The following is an 8066-nucleotide window of genomic DNA, read 5'->3' on the forward strand; positions in this document are numbered from 1 at the left end:
ATCCACAAGCACATGTTTAACGCTTAAACAAAATGTAGACAAGTTTTACCCACCGAGAAAGAAATGTTATTCTTTGCATCAATGAATTTGGAATATCATAACCTGTCTCTGATACCAATTGAAGGAACTCTTATCAAAGAGTACCTCTAATCGGAAGCAAGATTGTTCAAACTCATTGTGACAGAATTACTGCATTCACAATCAAACATACAAGTTATGCATTAACAACAAATTACAGGCATGCTTTGAAAAAAAAAAAAAGATACATACCTATTAGGATACTGATTTTTGAAAGACTTTATTAACATAACGAGTTGGTACAATCTCCTAGAATAGCGACTAAACGTTGAACGAATTCTTTATTAAACAATATGAGTCAAACAGAGACTGGACGATCGCTTATCAAACTCTAAGCGATTGGTTACAAATTCTATACGATCACTTACAGTCTCTACACGATCGTTGAGTAATTCTAGAAGATCGCTTACTTAACACTCCACGATCACTTATAGGATATTTCATGATCATTTACAATATATTACACGATCACTTAGTAGATACTATACAATCACCTACCAAATGCTACACGATCGTTGGGCTCTACTACTTGACCGCTTAGTAGAAAAGGTAGACGATGAGCGACACATTACGACAGGTTCTACACGATAGAGTCTTTCAAACTCCCACTCTCGAGAGCTCTCCTTCATCACTCTAGATATTCAAACTTCCATCCCCTCTCTTTCAGTTTCTTTCTTCTTTTTATACCTCAACTTCTCCCAACCGAATTGAAAGTAGTCCTTAACCGATTCAATTGCCGACTTTCCCTTATCTCCTTTATTCTTTCTATTTTGATATTGCAACATAATTGAAGGCCTATCATTATCTCCCCCTTCACCTTTACCTTGTCCTCAAGGTAAAGTTCTGGCTGTTGATAACTTGTAGAAATACAAGTTATTTATACTGTTTTATTTAGATATTGTGGCAAAAAGAAAGGAAAGTTGCGTCGATAGTATACAAATTGGCTAAGAAATATGAAAATTATGAAATGTCGTAAACACACCCACTAACACCATTGCGATGGCGAGATAGAATGTTTCAGTCTCTATTTCATAGAAAATAGGTCACCACATGCATTAATGGCTCGAAGACAAAATAAACAACACATCTACATCGCATTGCGCCCATCAATCAAGAACGAAGAAATGATCAACGCAATGACAGCGCATGCGACAATCGATCATGAGCTTTAGTGATCAATGCAATTCCAACCGCATGCGGTAATAAAAAACACATCGCATGTGGCGATAGATCGAAGATGTGAAGAACAACGCATTCGCGGACAATTCTGACAAGTGTACAAATTTTAGTTGTGCATTTCTGACCGATTGATTGCGTAACAGAAAGGAATTTTCTATTTTTCCATTTCAGAAGTTACCATAATTAGACATTGGGGACCAAAAATTCAAAGAGCCAAGTTCGTGCTTATAAATAGCTTCTTCAAATTCGCAGATGATATACTGGTACATAGAGATATACATGATATACTGAGACTTATATACTGATACTGAGAGAGAGGCTGGTCTGAAGCGACTTTACAGAGTAAATCTGAGAGAACGACGAGACAAGGCTGAGAGGTGAGTCTCCGAGTAGAGAATTCTTCCAATTCTCAAAGCTGAAGCTCCATGCAAAGGTCAATTCTAACAGGAAAGCAAGCCTGAGAGGGAAGCTTTCCTCTCCACCACTTCCATACACCGGCAAGCGCAAATCTCCGATCGGGATCTGTGTCAAGACGTTGACACTCTTTCCGTATTTTTTCTATCCTCTAATTCATCTTTTGTGTTCATCTTCTATAATTCTTCATTCACAACATGTATCAAACGCTTAATTTTAGAATTAAATGTTATCATTGTCATCATTACCATCTCCCTGTCTCTTTCCATACTTTTATAGTCCATTTTCTCCATGATGTTTCTTAATCCCCAGGGTAAATAGTGAGAATTAAGCAAGTGAGTCAAATTTGTGTTAAGGAATTAATTAAGTTTATCTAAAGCATGCTCGACAGCATCTTCATTTGTGAGAGCAGAAGTGAAGATGTTATTTTGCCTATCAAGAGAAGGTTGGAAGAATGTGTTAATTAAAGCAAGAATTATTTCCAAAGATGGAAATAACCTTGCGTTCATCACGTTAATCTCTGTTTCACCATAAACATATGGGAACACGGCCGATCACCGAGAGGTGTAAGCCAAGGGAAAGTGGAACCTTAGTTGCGTCCTTAACACGATTGAAAAACTTGCGATGTTCTTACTTTTTACTCTTTCTCTTTCTGCCTCATTCATAAGACTTGCCATCACATTCATCGGTACTTTTGTACAACTTCACAATCAGTCCTCGACCCCAGTATCATGTATCTTGTACCATGTATCATGTATCATAGTAGTTTAGGAATTTACTTTATCAACGCATCTTTACTTTACAACACATTTTACTTTATCAACGCATTTTTACTTTCATCGCAATTTATATTTCTGTACAAACCAAATTCTTTATTCATTATTAAAACTGGTCGCATATATCACATAAGTATCGCATTTAACGACAACAATCCCCGTGTTCGACCTCGGATCATTCTGAGAAACTTGCATTGGAATTATACTTAGTTTCAGCGCAAGGAAACTTGTGACACGCATTACTTCATCGCATACTACGAGCATAACACTATCAACGCATACACTTAGGACGTAGTATCGCATAAAATGTCTTTATCGCAAAGCACTTGAGCACATATAGAGCATCACTCATTCATTCATCAGCGCAATAGATAGAGAACATTCCATTTTTATTGTTACAAGTTTATGGCAACATGAGCTTTATCATTCATATTCATCATTGTCTATGTCCTTAAAGATAAAGACATAAATTCATCATCAACTGTCCCCCTGATGACTTGGTTTTCTGATGTTTTTGTTTTAAGCACACACACTACGATATAAGTTGTGATGATATGCGATACTACTTCTAGATGTATGCGTTATTAACGAAATGCTTGTAGTATGCTATGAATTTTCACAAGTTTCCTTGCATTGAAACCAAGTATAATTTCACCGCAAGTTTCTCGGAGTAATCCGAGGTCGAGCACAGGGATTGTTTTAGGTTAATTGTGTTATATTCGTGATATATGCGACAGAGGGTTTTTCAATATAATAAAAGTGAGGTTTGTACATGCGATAAAGTAAAACATGCGTTAAAGTAAATTTGCGATAAAATAAAGTTGTGCAGTAAAATAAAGTGCAATAAAAATAAACCTAAGCTATGATGATACCAGATAGAGGTTTCATGATACATGATACCGAGTTCGAGACTGACTGTGAAGATTATACAACGAATCGTGTTATGCGGTGGCAAGACTTTATGTACGAAGCAGAAAGAGAAAAGATAATTAGTACAAACACCGCAAGTTCATTAATTGCGTTAAAGATATAGCTACGGTTCCACTTTCTCTTGACGTACACCTCTCGGTGATCGGCCATGTTCCCACATCTCTGTGGTGAAACAAGGATGAACATAATGAACTTAAGGTTGCTTCCATCTCTGGAAGTACTTCTTGCTTTAGTTAATGCATTCTTCTAACCTTCTTTCGACAGATCAGAATGACATCTTCACTTCTGCTCTCACAGGTGAAGATGTCGTCTAGCATGCTTTAGCTAAACATATTTATTTCTTTAGCACAAATTAATTTACGTTTTAATTCATTCTAATTACCAAGGGATTAAGAAAACATCATGGAGAAAATGATTAATGGAGGAACGGAAGTAGACAGAAATATGGAGATGAAAATGATCATGACATTTAATTATAGAATCAAGCGTCTGATACATGGTGTGAATGATTTAGACTAAGAAGATGAGATACAATTGACGATAGAGATAGAAACAAATACAGAAGAGTGCCAACGTCTTGACACAGATCTGGATGGAGAAATCGCTTGCCGGCGTATGGAGTGAATGGAAGGATGAGCTTCCCTCTCAGGCTTGCTCAACCGATAGAGTTGATCTAGGTACAGAGCTTCACAGCAGGGATTTGGAATGATTTGCCCTGAGACTCACCTCTCGGCCTTGCCTCTTTTCTTCTCAGATCAGCCTTTCTTTCAATATACAAATATCAAAATAGCCTCATATCAAGTATATTTTTCAGTGAATTCTCTGAAGGTATTTAAAGATGAATGCTCTGACTCTCTGCCGTGTGGTCCCCACTTTATTGTTATGGAAATTTCGAAAATGGTGGAATAAATATTCCTTCTGTTATGCAATCAATCTGTAAAAAATGCACAACGGTTAGTTGTACACATGTCAAAATCCTCAGCGATTGCGTTGCTCATTTGCATCTTTCGATCGTGTGCCTGCATGCGGTGTTGTTTTTTATTACCGCATGTGGTTGAAGTATCGTTGGTCGAAAAGCTCTTGATCGATTGTCGCATGCGCCGTCATTGCGTTGATCATCTATTCATTCCTGAATGATTGGTGCAATGTGACGTAGATGCGTTAATATTTTTCTCTTGAGCCTGAGCGCATATGGTGACTTGATTTCCTGCAAAACAGACTTGAAATATTCTTTTCTACCATCACAATGATGTGAGTGGTTGTATTGACGACAATTGATAATTCTCTCATTTCTTAGCCAATTTCCATATAATTGACGCAACTTTCCTTTCTTTTAACCGCAATATCTAAATAAAGCAGTATAAGTAACTTGTATTTCTACAAGTTATCACACCCCAAATTTAGATATATGCTTGTCCTCAAGCATATCTTCTACTAAGGCAATAATGCTCAATTCGTATCATAAATTTTGCGTCAATTAGTTGCTCCGAATGCTCCACTTAGGCAACATTACTTGACAACGTAATTTCCTTCTATCCTTGCTAATTCATATCAAAGCCCTACTTTATTCTTCTATACTACAAATTTCTGCTCAAAAATGCTTTTCTAGTTTTAAAAAGAATGTTTAACTCTTCTTGTTAAAACAACTTGATGCGTCTGGATGCGGTGGTCAAACTTTGCATCATTTATTAGAGACTGTTGGTCATGGTTACACTCTTCATTTTGGCTTGTTCCCATGGGTGTCATGCGAACATCCAACTACAGTTGTGTGCCAATCTCAACTTTAACTCATGAATTTCAGAGGAGTTGTCTCTTGCATTATTATTTTTTCTTATGCATTTATCTCTTTTCATATTGCGTTGTTCTTGGAAACCCACCTTCGTTTTGGATTGCTCCCACGGGTGTCATGCGAACATCCAACTACGAGCAGGCTCCTTTCACAACTTAACTCTTATCAGGTTTGGAATGTTTTTAAGGTTTTCCCTTGCGCTGACATTGGAGTTTATATATATATATATATATATATATATTCTATAATGCACGAATTTTTATTAATAACCGCATACTGTTGATCTCGTCTGCTCAAACATTCCTCACCCCCAAATTTAGAGATGCGTAAGGTTCTCATTGCGTTGTTTGGATAGAATAGACAAACACTTAGACAAAATTTCAAAAAGAAGGTTTGAGCAGAATTTTGAAAGATAAACGGTAAAACATTGCTAAGCTACGAATTACCTAAGTGTTATTTAGAAATTACAAAGTATGGGAAATGTTTCTAAGTGAATGCATATTATACATCATGGCAGTGTAATGAATAACGCAAAAAGAAAGATTAAGAATATCGCATAGTTGACAAAGGATATCTGCTAACTCAGCAGCTAGAGAGGCGATAGTGGTTGTGCTTGCAATGTTTTGCCAGCAACGTTTTGGGGTTGGGCAGAGGTGACTTCACCCAAATCGTGTGGATCATCAACATGCAACGGTGGAAGGGGAAGTTGCAGTGATGATGCTGAAGGTGAGGATGAGGCTGTTGGATATGCGGTTGGAGAATCAGGAGGAGGGAGAAGATTGGTCAAGTGCTTAGGAAGGGAAGAAGAAGAAGGTTGTGCGGGAGGGCTTGGAGGGCGAATTATTAAGGGTAAAGGATCCAAGGGTTCTTGTACTTGCGTTGTTTCTTCTTGGATTTTTCTCCTTTCCCTTATCATCTCTACACTATCTCTTTGGCTTGGGCTCTTGCGGCGCATTCAAATCAATGTTAGGCCTCTTCAAAGGAAGCTCAGGGTAGTGTGGGGAATCTTTGATTAGCAACCTCAAAATCTTGATGTTTATCAGACCGTGAACTTCTGCCATTGGCTCTTCATCAATGCCCACACCTAGTGATAGGCATAAACTTGAAACCGTCTATAGGAAGAAGTATTGCCCTCTTATGTGCCCCACAAAATCCCTGATTTGTCTTGCGATAAACCGACCCACATCGATTGGAATGTCGCCCGTAATGCAATATGCGGCAATAACTCGATCCCTCGAAATTGTCTTGTCATGGGAAGTTGGGATCAGCCGCCATTTGACCAAATAAACCCAAAACCGTGCCTCTGGAAGCAGAGTCTTGGATGCCAGGATCTTGATGCCTTTTAAAGAAACCGACCACTTAGTGCCCGGTTGCGTTAATACTCGCAGCGCATCTTCCATTTGCTCTTCAGTGGGATCATCAATGATTTTGTTGCCCAGTGCATCCGGGTTATCCTTCATCTGATATAGTTCATTGATGTTCCTTGCATTGAAAGACACCATTTGTCCTTTTATGGTCACCACATCCTTGGTGCCATGTAGCCATCCGTGGTAGAAGTCACACACTACCTTTAGAATAACAATGGCTGGGCACTAGAAAAATGTGTCCCATCCTGTTCTACGATCGCACTTGTAATCAAGTCTAGTAGTGGCGTTGGCGCAGGGAAAAAGCCCATTTCCATCAACAAGTCATCGTTCTCTTTCTTTCTTGATGGATGCACCTTTGCCAACACAGTCTTGCTGCTCTCTGCGACCGCTTTGCCCTTTCTCTTGGCCAACGCAAGGTAGGATTGTTGCCTTTGTTTTCTTTCCCGTTTCTTGCGTTGTTCCTCCTTTTCTCATTCGGCAAGTTCCTTGCCCTTTTTCTTACTTAAGCACTGCTTGTAGGCTTCGCGCTTCCTTTCCTTCTCTTCTCTCATTCTCCTTTTTCTTCTGCCTCATTTTTCTTTTCTTCTTCTTCCTTTTCTCTCTCTTCTTTTTCAAACTATTCTACAAACTGCTCAGAGGCCAACAAAAGGCGTTGTTCCTCTTCGAGCCGCCTTATTTCTTCTAGTCTGGAGATCTCATTATTGCAGTGCACCTCCTCATCATGTAGTCTTCTTTTTTATTACCTTCTGCGATGATGAGTTTCGCCCGCTCCATTTTCTTCTACCTTTCTTCCTCTTCCTTTCTCCTCATTTCTTCTTCTTCAAATGCGTTGATCAAAATTGAAGGGTCAACGGTAGACATTTGCGGCACATTCTCCTTGCGACGCCGCATCAGGGGGGTATCTTCTCCTTCTTTGCCTTCGTTGGTCGCAACCAATTGCGTTGTTTTAGGTTGCACCGGCTCCCTAAGTTGCACTGGTTCCCCCCTATCCTCCCTCACGGAGGTGGATTCACCATCCATCTCTGGGCTTGCAGCCTTCTTCTTCTTTTCTTCTTCCTTCTTCAGGCGCCTTTCCTCATGCCTGCGCTCTTTCCTTTCTTCCTTCTCTTTCCTCTTCCTTAGCTTGGCCTCCTCATCTTTTTCATCCTCCTTCTTTTCTTTATTCTTTTTCTCTTTGTGATGATGGGATTGCTCACCTTCTCCAACCTTCTTTCCCTTGTTCTTCATTTTCCTTTTTCTCCTCTTCCACCTTTGATTGCTTCTCTGCCGCGACTTCCTCTAACACAACTCTGATGGGTCCTTCATAGGATTCTACTTGCGTAGTTTCCTCAGGATCCCTTATGGCTAGAGTGCTTCTCCTTGTCTTCTCTTCCACCACTTCCTTCTCCACCGCCACTTCCTCCGTCATCGCCACCATCACCTCCTCCATAAGCAGTGGTTGGTTTACAACCCCAGCCTCAGGCAGTCATCCTTCTTTCTTCAGGTTACTCAGAATATTTCTGAATACCTCCTTGTCATCTCGTCTCTTCTTTT

This window comes from Benincasa hispida, chromosome 1 (genome assembly GCF_027475165.1).
Source record: "Benincasa hispida cultivar pf3 chromosome 1, pf3_genome.v1.1, whole genome shotgun sequence".
Lineage (NCBI taxonomy): Eukaryota > Viridiplantae > Streptophyta > Magnoliopsida > Cucurbitales > Cucurbitaceae > Benincasa > Benincasa hispida.